A 15,930-nucleotide genomic window follows, 5' to 3' on the forward strand; every position below is an offset into this window, starting at 1 on the left:
AAAGCCCCATCTCCAAATATAGTCACATTGGAAGTTGGGCTTCAAGGTATGAATGGGGGAGGGGGACATGTGCCCATAGCACAATGTAAAGTCCATGGAAGGAGTGGGCCTCTTTTCTGAGTGAGTGTGTGTCTGTGTGTATTAGATTGGATTTTTTGCCTTTTGTCTGCTATCTTCTTTCCTTCTTCCTTCCTTTATAATTGTACCACACCTGATTTTGTTTTGGGCATTCAGTTTGGCAATATTTAGTAAATTTTCAGCTGTGGCCCAGCTATTTCACTTCTCTGAGTGTCCATGTAAAGGAAAAACATACTCCTGTGTGTTTCCTCTGCTCTCAGTATTCTACTAAAATGCTGATTCACTTTTTAAAAATTAATTAATTAATTAATTAATTTTTTAAATTTTATTTTTGGCTGCTTTGGGTCATCATTAGCTATGTGCCGGCTTTTTCTAGTTGTGGCGAGCATGGGCTACTCTTCATTGTGGTGCACAGACTTCTCCTTGCAGTGGCTTCTCTTGTTGTGGAGAATGGGCTCTAGGTGCATAGGCTTCAGTAATTGTGGCATGCGGGCTCAGTCATTGTGGTGCACTGGCTTAGTTGCTCCATGGCATGTGGGATCTTCCCAGACCAGGGCTCAAACACGTGTCCCCTACATTGGCAGGCAGTTTTTTATTTATTTATTTATTTATTTATTTTATTTATTTATTTATTTATTTTTTGCGGTACGCAGGGTTCTCACTGTTGTAGCCTCTCCCGTCGTGGAGCACAGGCTCTGGACACGCAGGCTCAGTGGCCATGGCTCACGGGCCCAGCCACTCCGTGGCATGTGGGATCTTCCCGTACTCGGGCAGGAAACCGTGTCCCCTGCATTGGCATGTGGACTCCCAACCACTGCGACACCAGCGAAGCCCTGGCAGGCGGTTTTTAACCACTGTGCCACAAGGGAAGTCCCTGATTCACTTCTTTTTCCCAATTCACTTTTAATTAATTAATTAATTTATTTATTTATTTTTGGCTGCATTGGGTCTTTGTTGCTGCATGCCGCTTTCTCTAGTTGTGGTGAGCAAGGGCTACTCTTCGTTGCAGTGCGCAGGCTTCTCACTGTGGTGGCTTCTCTTGTTGCAGAGCACGGGCTCCAGACACGCGGGCTTCAGTAGTAGTGGCACACGGGCTTGCCAGTTGTGGCCTACGGGCTCTAGATCACAGGGTCAGTACTTGTGTCACACAGGCTTAGTTGCTCCATGGCATGTGGGATCTTCCCAGACCAGGTTTCAAACTCATGTCCCCTGCATTGGCACGCAGAATATTAACCACTGGGCCACCAGGGAAGTCCCTCCTGATTCATTTTTGACACTAGATGTGTGTGGGTTTTCCACACATCAGGCAGGAATTGTTAAATAAATTATAGTGTATCTATACTATAAACTGGTATTCAGCCAAAAATAAAGTAGAGCTGTATCCACTGAGGTGCAAATATATCTATGACCACATCGTTTACCAAAAAAAGTAAGTTCCTATATAAAATGTAGAGTCTGGTTTTATTTTCCTTTTTTAATATTTCTTTATTTATTTGGTTGCACTGGGTCTTAGTTTCTGCCGGCAGGCTCCTTAGTTATGGCTCACTGGCTCCTTAGTTGTGGCATGTGAACTATTAATTGTGGCTGTAGAAAGAGAATCAGTAGGCCTTTGCGTCTGCCCTGGGGTGCACCGAGGTTGCGAGCCCAGGTGACTGATGGGGGTGCTGGGCGTGGGCTGGGGGACAGGCGGTGTTTGTATTAGATCCATCAAGCTGGAACTAACCCTCCATCCAAGAGGAGAAGCCCAGCAGGTACCGGGGCCTCCGCTGGTTTTGTGTTCTCTTCCTTCAGAAGAAGAGCTGTTTTTCTGCGTACCACAAAAAAAAAGGAGAGCTGTTTGTAATCCTGGGGAAACCTGGGGTGTTCCCGTGTCACAGCTGTTGGGTGACCTCTGTCACCTGAGCTGCAGTATTTGTGTGGCTCCAGCAGCTGCTGGACCTCGGGCAGGATGTGCTTGCACCTCCCCCCGGGAGACAGCCACTCTGGGTCAGGGGTGCACAGAAGTGATGAGAGGAGAGACCAGACCTCCCTCTGCATGTCGCCTCCTGCTGCCCTTCCCAGATCCCCTTTCCTCCTCCTCGCCCCGGGCCCCTGCCCCAACCCCTCCCCTCTAACATGTTTGACTGGTGCTTACTTTTTTCCCACCCAAGAATGTGACATCACCCCAGAAAGTGAGAAACTGACCTTGTCATCGTCAGGAGCTGTTTACCAGTCGTCCTGCACAGGGACGCCACTCTCCTCCACAATTTCCTCCCCAGAAGGTACATGATGGTGGGTGGGAACAACTGCAGGTCCTTCCCCGTCAGCTGAGTCTGTAGTGCTTCAAATATTTCCTCGCAGATCGACTGGGGAGCAGCAAATTAATACCTAAGCGGCAGACAAAATAGGCCCTGGCTTGAGAGGAAGTGAGACTCACTTCCTTGCAAAGAGAGGGCGGTCTAGCGGCTGAGCTGGGGGAGAAGCAGGTATCTCACTCCCAGTCCTGCTGTCGTAAGGTTTTCTTTAACATTATGACAGGGAAAAGCAAATCCCTCATCCCTGAGGTTGAGTTTGGAGCTCTAAAACATAAAGGAGCCAAACCTCGGAAAACCTTCCATCTAAACCCTATTTGGTGAGGGCAAAGCCAGGCCGCTGGTGTCCTCACTGCCCGGGTGCAGCGAGAGAGCTCTGCTCCCAGTGCACTCACAGCAGCCGGGCCTGACCTCCGTGTCCTTCCTCCAACTCCTGTCTCCAAAGACACTGCCAGCAGCAGTCTGGCCCAGTCGGTCATGTCCATGGTGTCCTCCCAGATCAGCACCGACACCGCCTACTCCATGTCCGGCTCCTACATCGCCCCTGGCATGGAAGAGGATGGGGAGGCTCTCCCCTGCCCCCAGGCCGCCAGCAGGACCCCCTCAGAAGAAGCAGAGGTAAGAGAGGAGCATGGGATCGCCCTCGCCGCTCTGCTCTGCTCTGTACTCGAGTCCCAAGGAGCTCAGTCCAGGGCCTGCCAGGGAGATCGGCAAAGCTCCCCAGTGCTCAGGAGGGGAGCCCTGGAAAACAGGGTACCGTGTCCTTGAATCAAAGACTCCCTCAGATGTGATCTTCCGTGTGGCACCACTTCTGTCCTGATGACATGGTTTGTGTTTGCTGCCAGGTGAGCTGGGTAAGAGAGCCGGTGGCAACTGCACCTTGACTTTTGTTGCTCCTTTGTAGGTGACGCCAGCAGCGTCTCCAGACTGCAACTTTGCGGGCCTCGCCGCCGCCGCCAAAGAGCAGGATGCAGAGGTAAGAGCAAGGTGGACGCTGGTGCCCCTCCCCGGTCAGAGGGACTGCCAGGGCTGGCAGAGGATGGAAATAGGATGGGGGCTGTTCTGGAAGAAGCCTTCCAAGGTGGTGCACTTGGATCTGTTAGAGGCAGGGTGCAGGCAGACGGACTGTCCGATTAGCAGAGGGCGCTGCTCTCAGCATAATAGGCGTGGGGTGAGTTCCAGAGGGAAGTCTTCCAGGGCAGACCCTTGAGAGGGTGTTTGTCCTCCAATTCACTTAGTATTTACCTGGCACAGGCATCTCGCATCTTCCTGGCACTGGGGGACACAAAGACAGAGTGACATGGCTTTTGCCTGGCCACGCCCCCAATCCACCCATCCCACCCATCCCGGAGCTCCATCTGGTGGAGGAATCAGAGTTATAACTCAGCGTGAGAAGTGCTCTGATGGAGGTGTGGCCGAAGTATATGGAATGCCCAGCTCCCAGTGGGGACTCTACAACTTTCTCTTGAGCCAGATATTCTCAAAGGAGTATCTGGATGGGATTGGGGATCCTAAAGGGTTTTTGAAAGTTTTATGATGTCACGTTTTGCTTTTTCATTTGACAACTTTTATTTCCACCTGAGAGAAACAGTGTGAGGTAAACTATAACCAAGGCTATTCCTGACAGTCCCACGGTCCCTCTGTAAGGTGCCTCAGACCTGGTCCCTCTGTAACGTGCCTCAGACCTGGTCCCTATGGGCTGATCCTGCCTTGCCAAGCAAAATCTGCCTCTGCTGGGCCTCCCAGCCATCTCACACGGACAGGAAATGTATGGATGCCATGAGGGTGATTAGTTCTGTCTTCTGACAATCAGTAGACTCATTTCACTGCTTTATGGACTCACAGTGCCTTCCTTCTGTCCTAGGGAAATGATGTTCTAGAAGAAGAGGACGGACCACCCACACAAGAAGATGGTAAAAGACCTGGTCTTTTGCTCCCTTTTATTATATTTCTTTCCCGGGTATTCTCTGAAGGGTACAGAAAGGGGCACTGGTGTGACTTGGTGGCACTGCTCAAGGGTGTGGCTTTGGGGAAAGGTCGTCTTCTTGATGGAATATCAAAGCAAGCAGGGTATCTGAGGACGTCAGCAGCCTTCCTGGCTCTTTCTGGGCCTCTGAGCCAAGGCTGCAGTAGATACATGGAGTTCTCCACCTACGTTGAGTAGATCCTGAAGCTTCTTGGGCAACTGCCATCACCTTCCTTCCTGCTTCAGCTTCTCAGCTGAGTCTCACAGAACTGCTCTAGCAGCCCCAAAGTTCATCTGCAGCAGGAGAACAGCTTCCTCCCCTTGGGGGAACCGACTGTTAGGCGGTAGGTTTTCCTGCTTTAGTGAAGAAAACGGCTGATGTTACAGTAGCAGAAGGATCACAGCCCTGGCGGCACAGCAAAGGTGAGGTGAAGAGACGTTAGCAGCTCAGCGTACACTAGTGTTTGTAGGCTATTGGCACGAGTCTCTTTACCATCGTTCAGGCCTCAAGTAGATATTTTTTTTAATTGGAAGAGTTGGTTTACAATGTTTTGTTAGTTTCTGCTGTACAGCAACGTGAATCAATTATACATATACATATATCCACTCTTTTTTTAGATTCTTTGCCCATATAGGCCATTACAGGGTACTGAGTAGAGTCCCCTGTGCTCTACAGCAGGTCCTTATTAGTTATCTATTTTATATATAGTAGTGTGTATATGTCAATCCCAATCTCCCAATTTATCCCTCCCCTCCCTTGCCGCCCGCCATAATCATGTTTGTTTTCTACACCTGTGACTCTATTTCTGTTTTGTAAATAAGGTCAATTATATCTTCAGTCGGAAGAGTTTTGTTACTAGTAACCCGAGAAGCAAAGGAACGACCTACATATAGAGCAAGGAAGTGGGGGTGGGGAGGTGACCTGGAAATCCCACCTGTGAGTGTAGGACCAGGCGTCCCAGGAACCGGTGTCTCTTCCCTCTGCTCCTCTGAGGTGCCTCCACAGAAGGGCAACCTCCAGAGCAAACCTGGATCCCAGCCTGGATGCAGATGTCACGCTAGTCGCTTCTGCTTTGGCCATGGCAGTTGCTTGGGTGGAGGTGTGGTGTGCAGGGGTTGCAAATGTGCACTTGACCACTCTCTCCTGGCCAAGTTGTGCCGGAGGAGGGATGGTCGCCCAGGCTGTGCCTCTGCCGCACGCACACGCCAACCAAGCTGGGGTTGGGTGCTACCTCCCCTTGGTTGATGTCTTCAGGGTGCAAGGCTCCGAGTTCTCCATTGTGATTGTCGTCCCCAGTAGAATATTTGCTTCTAAAAGGCACAGGGCAGTACATGGTTTCCGCCTGACATTCCATATGTGGTTTCCACCTGACATGCCGTACGCAGTAGATGTATGTTTCTTCCTCTCCCTTTCACCAAGGAAAAAGAACCAGGTGGGTGCTTGAAAAGATAACATCTAAAACTGTCCCCTTCCCATCTTACACGACTGTATGTTTCTGGTCAGCCCCTTAAAACATTCTCAGAATAGCAAATTAAGTCTGAAAAAAAATAAATCATAATTTTGTGAATGAAGCGATTCTTTGATTTGAGGTTCAAAATTACGGGACTAAAGAGCTTTAATTGCCATTTTATGTATTAGTCATTTCGCAGAGCCTTGTGGTCATAAAAACACCCCACATGCACTGACAGACACAGGCCGGAGCCCGGGGTCACTTCCCCCATGGCTCTCCTAGCTCTTCCAGCCTGGCTTAGCTCTACTCTGGGCCCGGGTCTGCGTGTCCGAATCCCACAGACCTCCCCAGGGTCTGATTTCCCAGGAACGAAGGCTGGAAAGGGGCCAGTTAAGGAAACAGAGCAGAACAGAGCGAGAACACAAACGTACCCACACAGTTTCCTTTATTGTCCACTCTCCCCACTTAATTATTGTCTTTTTTTTTAACATATGATTTGATGTTTTTTGTCTCCATCCTTAAGATTTTTATTTTAAGTACAGCAAAGCAGAGAAAAACACAGCCAGGCCCTCTCTAACTGCCTTAACTCCATTATAGGCCAGAGGACATTCGAATTTCTAGGTATGGAGTGTGACAATAACAATGATTTTGACATCACCAGCGTGAAAACACTGGACAGTAAGCTGTGCTCTGAGGTCTCCTTACCCGGTGAGTGGCAGTCTGCTGAACATGAACTTGGTGGGAGACGCTCCCCTGCTCACACCCCTGCTCTCACCCTGGGACACCCATCTCCTGCCCTGCAGTTCCTGCAAGAAGGCATGGGCTTTGCTAAGGTTCTGGGAGCCAGTTGCTGAAAGGAAGTGAGGCATCCTCGGGAGAGTCCATGGGCAAAGAGCGACTCTGCTCTAAGCGAAACTATTTGGGCATGGAGAAAGGCGCAAAAATACCTCCAAAGCCTTCCAATTTGGCCTGACCGTGCCCCCTCCATCATGATCTTGCAGATCCCATGGCAGGGGGCCTGGTCTTGTTTCCATCAACAGGCAGTTTAAGGCAAACACGGCCTCTGTGATAAGGTCTTGGAAAGAGAGCCTGAGCCCTTGAAAAGGGAACCTGTAGCCCCTCAGGGGAGAGTGGTTAGTTAGGATCAGAGAGGAATTTCAAAGGCTGCATTTTATAGACTAGCTCTGTGACCCAGTGAGCCCTGGGCTACCACCAGTTGCCTTGTGCTCCCTAGATTTGGATCCCAAAGGAATGATCAGGGGTCGAGGATGACTCTTCTCCCTGCAGCCCTAACTCTATAAACTCAATCAGGGCCATCAACATGCCCCTTATTCCTTATCATGACACTAAACTGAATCCGGGATGAGTTCTCAGGAGGAGCCCACCTGTCAGTCACACTCTGGGCACTGATGTCTCTCTGCTCCGTGCTCACCAAGGGCTTCACCAACCATGGCTCTAAAGCCACGTCTTGCCCGGTGGACTAGGTCGAAATAGCCCCTCCTAGGTTCACGGCAGAGACTGCCTTCATGTTGCGTGGTTTGTAATCTCTTAAACATGCCCTGGACATGTTTAAGCTTCAGGACAGCCACGTCCCGTCGTAGGTCCAGTGCTTTACTCTCTTGGTGATGTGGCTACAGGTGCTGGAGGGACACAAACTCCTGTGGTTGCCACTCTCCATCAGTGTGCAAAAGACCCAGGACCTCACCCCTCTGGCCGCATACAGGCTTGTGGTGGAAGAAGCCGTAATCCCCTGAGACGCCTACCACGGCCTTCCCAGGGGCTCTCCGGTCCCTTCCCACTTAGCGTTGACCCAGCCAGGCCTGGGCCAGAGCGGCTGAGGTCCAGGGTACACTTCACTTCCTGCTTTCCCACTCTTTACCTGGCTTCTGTCTGTCCATTTGTTTCTCATGTCTTTTTGCCAAATGTACGTCTGTCTGTCCAGTTTGTTTATTTTGAAACTCATTTAGGTTATCCAGACTTCGTGTGAAAGTTTATGTTCACCCACACTCAACCCCGAGCTTGCTGGGCGCACACACATCCGAGGGGCCCTCGCTGAGGCTTCCATTCCTAACTGGCAAGAGCCTGTATTTAATATGCTGAGATTTTCCAGGAAAAAACAAATTTGTGAGACGAGATTAATCCCTTTTCCACAAAAGCGGGGATGCTTCTGTGGCAAAGGTTACAGGCAGGATTTGTTTTGGTCACTAGTTGGGGAAGATGCCATCTCTGCCCTCACTCCGCCCTGACTCTGTGGCAGCTGTGCCGGCCAGCCGCTCACTGGGCTTCAAGAGAGGAATCTAGGCTCCTGCCTCCCTGCAGTGGCTCCCCACCAACCCCCGAGTTTGGCAGAGAGAGCTCCTGGGAATTGTTTCAGCCACCCATGATGGTGGAAACTGACCCCAGGCCTTGTGCTTCCTCCTCTCCCTAACTCCTTCGGGCCAACCTGCTGGTGGATGTTTATTCCACTCTGGGATTGCATCAGGGGAGCGAGACCTGGAAGGAAAACAATGCCTGGGCTTCCTTAGGGTGATCTCGGGACACAGCCATTCTCAGATTAAACTGGCTTCACCGTTCAGGCCAGACATGAAACCAAATGACAGTGGTGGCTGCTGGGAGAGGGAGTTGAGGGTCGCATCGTAGCCTCACCCCGAGGTCTCAAGGGCTCTTACGGGAGAAGGAAAGTGCATCTGCTCTCTTGGTAAAATGTTTCTCGGTTTCTGCTGTTAGCGTCACACTGGTAGTAAAGAGCTGGGGAACTCTCCGGAAGCATCTGTCGGGTTAATGTCGGGTTAATGACAGGAGCATCCACTGTGGTAGGTCCCGTGGAATCAACAGACCTCACCACGCTCAGCTGTAAGTTCAACGTTCCATCCTATGACTGAGGTACCTCAGGCTGGCTTGGCCGTCAGGACAGCTTCTCAGGCACTTGCTCCCCCTCTCCACGCTGTTTCCCTCCCCACACGGATGCCACTCCACTCACGGAGCGTCCACAAGGAGGGAGCCCGGGGAGCATCCCATGGTCCACCCTCCCCAGGCCCACAGGTGCTCTGCCAGGAGCCCCAGCTGGCGGCAAGGATGGCTCAGGTCCCCATCCTCGCTGCTCTCATCACCCTTGTGGGAGTGATGTTGAGAAAGTACCTGTGTCATTCCAGCACCTCTTCCCTTAAGAAGCCTCTGGGTCTTCTTTGGCCCCAAGACCAAGGGGTGGGGGCGGTGTTATGTTCTGAGATTGTTCTGCAAGGTTCTCAAAGGGAGGAAATCTGAGTTGACCATTGTAGGTGGTGAGCCGATTAGAATCGCGAGGCCGTGCTAGGTAGACGGGGCCCCAAGGAATCTGATGGAGTATCACACAGGCGTCAGGATAGTGGCCAGGGGACCAGTGACATTTCTGTGAAACGGCTCTGGGTAGTGTCATGGGTAAAAGCAAAGAAAATTTGAGTTTATTAGTGGAAATACAAATGTTTTTGTTTTGTTTTGTTTTTGGTGGTACGTGGGCCTCTCACTGTTGTTGCCTCTCCCGTTGCAGAGCACAGGCTCTGGATGCGCCAGCTCAGCGGCCATGGCTCACGGGCCCAGCCACTCTGTGGCATGTGGGATCTTCCTAGACCGGGGCAGGAACCTGTGTCCCCTGCATTGGCAGGCAGACGCTCAATCACTGCACCACCAGGGAAGCCCGATACAGATGTTTTTAAATGATGGCATTGGACAGGAGTGGGCATACCGATGAAATCTAAAAGTACTTATGGAGGGAATTCCCTGGCAGTCCAGTGGTTAGGACTCAGCACTTGCACTGCAGTGGCCTGGTTCAATCCCTGGTCAGAGAACTAAGATCCTCCAAGCCACTGCGCAGCCAAAAAAAAAAAAACAAAACAAAGAAAAGTACTTATGGAGACCTGAAATAACCCAAGACTAAGACGCCACTAGGAAGGCTTATGCTTCGCAGATACGAAGGAAAAATCGGAATTTACTTTCTCTTTTCCTGGAGAGAAACTCTACAAGATGGTGGAACTGTTACAGACCTTAAATTTAATTAGTGGCTGGGTAGAGGCAGGAAAGAGGTGTGTGGAATCCCCCTAGATGTGCTCCCCAAATCTGCCTCTAGAGGTCTCTACACTCCGCCTTTTCTGAGCCTGAGGATGGAATTAAGTGGGAACCACCTTTCTCTACCTCCCGTGAAGGATTTTGAATCTCCAGGCTCCCTTTTCTGGCTGAGGGCTGGACAGAATGGTAGCTCTCGCTCAGGAAGTCCTCCTGCGCCTTCCAGGCTTACCTTTTGCATCCAGGATGCACGGAGCAGTAGGGTTTCTCTGAGGGTCTGGCAGAAGCCTTTTTAGAGGAAAGAGCACCACCGACTGTACCAAGAAGCCGGGGAGAACAGAGATTTCAGGTCTGAGTCTTGAGGCTGTTTCAGAAGGAGCCAGTTTTCAGCCCTGGCTCAGAATCTGGACCGGTGGTGTTTGTAGCAAGGACTCATGAATTCAGAGCCAGGCAGCCTGGCAGCCAGTGGTGGTGGCGGTGAGGCTGCGGCAGTGTTTTGATTTGACTTTGTGTGTGTGTGTGTGTGCGTGTGTGTATGTGTGTCTCTTCTCTCCTGTTTACCATTTGCTTTTGGACTTTCCTACCAAACAGCCGCAGTTCCGGAGTCCTGCCCCATAAACACAGAGGAATAAGTATGAGATCTACCAAATTATATAAAACGAAGGAACAACTTATTTCATCTGGGGGTTCCTAACTTAAAAGGGCAATCTTGCCTGCTCTTCATCCTGTCACCCTTAGAGGGGAAAAGAACTGTGGACCCATGTGCCGGACTCCGGTACCCCCAGGGAGTACAGATCCCCGCATTCCATCTGGCTGTGAGAGATACCTAAACATTTCCTGTCCCACTCACTCCCCTTCCCCTGGGGTCCACCTCCACAAGACAATTATTAGAGCCTTAGGGCGGATTAGCACACCAGGACATTTATGTGTATACACAGTTTATACCCACTTAATCCTACTGTTTCTGCGATTAAAGGGTTTTGTGTCTTGGGCTGGCCTAACTTGAAGCTGACCCCAGACATTTGTGAGTGGCCTCCCTCAAATGTGACACAGTGAGCCTCACGCCCACCCTCCAGGGTCAGCCGGCTCCGTCCACGAACTGAGCCCTCTGATGGGCGTGGCTCTCGGCTCTGCCCTGGAGGAGATCACCGTGTGCTGGAGGATCCAGCAATTTCCACACAGCATGAGAAATGGGGTGGTCGTAAGGGACAGTGGGGGAGCACTTCGAAGCACGCTGGACCCCATCTGGCTTCAGGGTGGGGCCTTCTGTGGGCAGGTGCTGGAAGAGGCAGCTCAGCAGTCCTTGGCAAGATGATGGAAGGCTTTCCAAAACCTTACGGGGTTAGGGCTTCATCCTCTCCCATCAGAAGGGGCATCTCGCTTCACTGGGGGGAATGAATCAGATGGAGCCAGTCTGTGGGCTGGGAGGACGACTTGGGGGAGATGAGTGTAGACTGAATAAGGCCTGGTGGGCGGCTGGTTTTCGAACACATTCTGTGACTCAGGCACCCTGCTCACCACTCTCCCATGTCGCCTCGCTTAGTCTCACAGCATCCCTGGGGGGTAAGTACTCGTCTCCCATCTGATGGATGGGAAAACCAGGGCTCCAAGTACAGTGACCTGCCCAAGGTCACACAGGCAGTACGTTACAAGCTGAGGCTGTATCCCGGTTTTCTGACTACAGATTTAGACCTTACTAGAGCTTGAACAAGCAGGAGGTCATGATGGATTGTATACAGAGCACGAAGGAGAGAGAAGCACCAGGAGTGGGTTTCCAGCATGGGCAGCGGGTGCTTCTCGTGCAGGAACTGCAGTACAAGGGGGGAAGATGATGAGTTTCATGGATGGGACACGGGGGACCCCAAAGCTCTGGAGCTAATGTCTCCTTGGCTTGGTGGCACAGGCTGATAGCAAATCTCGTTGTGCTGTTCGGGTTCAGAAAGAGAGGAACAGCCGTCACTCTGTTCTCTGCCATGCCATTTGGTCCCTGGCACCCTGCTGGGCAGCCAGTCCCTTCCTGCCCCACCCTGGCCCCCACAGCAAACACTAACTCTGAGCCCAAATTAACACACTCTTCTCCCTCCCCTTCACCTCCTCCTGCTCTCGTGAAAGTCTCAGCCAGACTCAGTTTCTGTTCTTGGTCCGCTGTAACACTGAGGCAAACTTCAAGACCAAATAAAGATACAAAAGTGGATCCTAGGGCAAGCTCACAAAACAAGGACCATCCTGCATGTCCCTCCATCAGTGGGCCACAGTGGCCATGAGTGTCCCTAGCCCAGTGGGCGTCACTGCTCCCAAGTTTCACGTGCTGTGGTTTGTACCCTCTGGGAGTTCCAGATAATGCGCATCTTGCCAGTTTTCATACCAACCTCCCATACTGTCCTGCCAGAGACACCATCTGGACCAAACCAAAGATCTGGTAACCTTCCTTTCTTCTTCACAGGTGCCTGGCAGGGTGACGACAACATGGTCAGTCATGGGAACACGCAGCACTGACGCTTATCATCTGGCAGCCTGGAGGACCCCGAGACCAGGCTCTGCGTGTGGGGTCCTTTGGCCATCTGAGAGCCTCAGCCCCTGTTCCAGGGCTCTCCTCCCGTTCTCACATCCCATCCTGGCCTCATGGCACCACTGACCTCCTGGGCATCCTCAGCAAGACACACGGAGACTTTTTAGACCCACGTGAAAGCTGGATGCTGAGGGCACCTGCCCCTTCTCCCAGACTCATCTTCTTCTGCAACCGTGATCCTTCCCCTCTCAGAAGGGACTGGAAACCTCTTTTCAACTTGTGGGCTAAAGCCACTCGAACTGCAGCTCATGAGACCCTTTGCAGAGAGTCTCTGGAATGTTTCCACTGTTTCTTGATCTTCAGGTGGAGCTGTGGTCTACAGACTGGTTATTTCTTGTGCATCTTTTTTTTTTCTCCTTAGGAGGTAGACCAAGAAGACTCAAGAGTTTGGGTGACTTCATTACAAACACCCATCTGGCATTTTCTAGTCTCTAGGACATCATAACCAATCTAAAACCTGCAGTTTGGGGTGGCGTTGGGGGATGACTCCTGTGAGAAGGGAAAGCCATATTGCACTGTAAGTGGGGTTTCCCTCAAAATGCATTAGGAGCTCCTCTCTCAAGGACAAGAAGCAGTGGCAACCACCAGAAGGTTGGTTGGGAAAACAGTTCTTGCTTCTGGTAGCAGAGGCTATGCCTCGTGTGTCTGCTTAGGAAGGAGGCCTTGAATCTGAGAACCCCTCAGTTAAATGATGACCTACCGGGGAGTTATTTATGATCAGGTGCACTCAGGAAGGCCTGGGGCTCCATCCTAAGGTGACACTGCAAAGGTATTTTTGACGCCCTCTATGTACGAGGCACTTGCTAGGTACTGTCGTATATTATCACGTTTCATCTCTACCGCCCTGTCACGTGGCATTCTTTTTTTTTTTTTTTTTTTTTTTTTTTTTGCCGTATGCGGGCCTCTCACTGTTGTGGCCTCCCCCGTTGCGGAGCACAGGCTCCGGACGCGCAGGCTCCGGACGCGCAGGCTCAGCGGCCACGGCTCACGGGCCCAGCCGCTCCGCGGCATATGGGATCCTCCCAGACCGGGGCACGAACCCGTATCCCCTGCATCGGCAGGCGGACTCTCAACCACTTGCGCCACCAGGGAGGCCCCTCACGTGGCATTCTTATCCTTGCTGCCCCCGTCTCTACCCATCTTTTCTGAAATAGTTGAATAGGCTGAGAGAGGGGTGGATCTGTGGTTCTCATTTCGTGCCCAGGAACCCCAAAGGAGGTTGGGGGAAGGACTGAGCTGGGATCAGTTGTGGTCTGGGAGGCTCCTCACCCCACCGGTATTCCTCCCCTGTCCTCCAGATCAGCTGAGCCTGATGGGGGGAGGGGGAGGTACTGCCTTCCATAGGCTCATCAGAGATTTATTGTTCAAATCACATGTCCACCCCACCTCAGTCCAGTGTAGGGCATATAAATAACAGCCTGAAACAGCAAGACCGTAAGCTGTTGGCTGTTCATCTCTTAACACTAGTGTTATCAATGGATTCCTCATAGCTCTCTGTTAGATGCATTGTCTGCTGGCTTTTGGAAGATGTGGTTGTTTAGTGGAGCATGAGATTGAGAAGCAAAGTGGGATCCAACAGTTTGTGAGGCTGAGATGTGACAGAGCCCTAGGCTATGCCCACCATGATGGCCTGAATTAGTAGTTGGAATTGTTGCCCTACAAGAGCTTTTCAGGGTCCTTCCCAAGGCCTCAAAGAGAGCCCAGTGCCGGGGGATCTTTTGCACCTCCTGTGTGGCTTCTTTGCGCCGCCAGGTGCGTGGTGACCCTCACTGCCTGGTGGTTGTGATTCACATCTTGCCCTGGGGGTGGGCAGGGGGAGGCCTGTGGTCCTGACAGACACTACATGAGCCAAGCCTGAATCTCAGCTTCTGCCTTGAGTTCCCGTGTCCACCCACTCTGAAATCCTGCAGTGGGCTCTGCTTTTTCAGGCCCCATTTAATGTCCTTTCTTTCCCCGAAACATTCTTACAGCCCCTTTCATATTGAAGATTCGAGCAATAACCATACTTCCGGATTTCCTTGATGTCTGAGCCCCAGAAGCACTAGAGAAGGGGGTGCTCCCTTAGCCTGGGGTGGTGGCATACATATCCACCTCCTCTCTTGGCAGGTAGTATTCACAGTGTGGTGTTACCTGAGATGAAGGAGATGCAGGTAAACAGTCGCCACAGTGGCCAGGAACCCTAAGAGGAAGCCATTGTCTTCACCCTTTCTGGAGGGTCTGTCTTCTCCCAGGAAGAGGCTCAGAGAGATTCCTCAAGGCCTTGGTTCCATAACCAAGACATACCCGGGTGAGAAGTGGCCCTTCACTCCTGTTTCTCAGACAGTTCCTGCTCGCTCCCCCATCCCCTCACCTCTTTGCCCTCATTTAGCTCTTTGGCGAGCAGAAATATGCCATCCAAAAGGGCTGGGATCGGGGGACAGGGCACAGAGCCTGGTCGGGGAACAGGGCAGCCACCCAAGTCATCATCTGGAGATGGTCATGTTGTTAGCAGTTGACCCAGAGAGAATATGATGGGGCCTGGTTTCTCACACAAGGACACAGACTAACCAGAGGCCTGGGGCTCCTTCCTGCCACACTAAGGTCGGACCTCACCTATGAGCTCACTTCCGGGTGGTGTGGTGATCCCAGCCTTCTCACAGAGCCCTTTTTCCTTCTCCTCCCCAGTCCCATCCCACCAGAGGTCATGCCCACACTGGGGCATCTCCTGGGCACGGATCCACACACGTTAAGCCATCTCACCTGGGGAGAGTTTGTGTCCTGTTCACCTGACCTTGGCATGCTGCTTGCTCACTGTGCTTTAGGATCTGCCCACCTAGTGTGTGTATGTATGTGTGTACTGTTGTGCTATCTGTGTACCCCTCACTCCCTGAAGTACACTCATGGGCACACTACAGTGGGGACGTCAAGGATGCAATATTTATGGATTGCTGCATGATTCTTAAAAATGAATAAAACTGTTCACAAGGGAAGGAGAGGTGTTAACTGCGCAGTTGGCCTATTTGTGAAAGTTTCTGTCCGATTTTCTCCAGCGCGCTTTTAATACTGTGACTCAAGACAAGCTGGACATGGAGGAGTGAGAGAGGGCAAGGGGTAGAGCGAAAGACATGTTTCTGGGTGGGAGCTGGTGTACCATCCCCCGGGCACAGCTCCTGCGCAGAGGCCTGATAAGGAGCCCTCACCTCCACCACCCCACCTCCACCCCTTCAACCGGAGAACTTCCAACTGCAGCTCCTCAATAACTGAAGAGCAGGAAAGCTGGTGACTGGAGGGAGGCTTGGGTAAGGGAGGAGGAAGGACCACAGTCCACCGTTAGTCCGTCACTTAAAGGCTTGTGAAATTAATCGGGCAAATGACCCCAGTAAAAGAATTTGGCAAGTCCACCGCTTTCCCGTGTTTCACCCACCAGCTCTGTTTCCTCGGCTATCTGGAAAGGTGGGAGAGCACTTCTGAAGAAGCCTCTGGAATGTCACCTTCTGGGAATCTTGCTGAGGGCGGGGCGGGGAGGGAGCGCTTGCCGGGAAACACTGGATTACCCTG

Source organism: Mesoplodon densirostris, chromosome 18 (assembly GCF_025265405.1).
Source record: "Mesoplodon densirostris isolate mMesDen1 chromosome 18, mMesDen1 primary haplotype, whole genome shotgun sequence".
Classification (NCBI taxonomy): domain Eukaryota; kingdom Metazoa; phylum Chordata; class Mammalia; order Artiodactyla; family Ziphiidae; genus Mesoplodon; species Mesoplodon densirostris.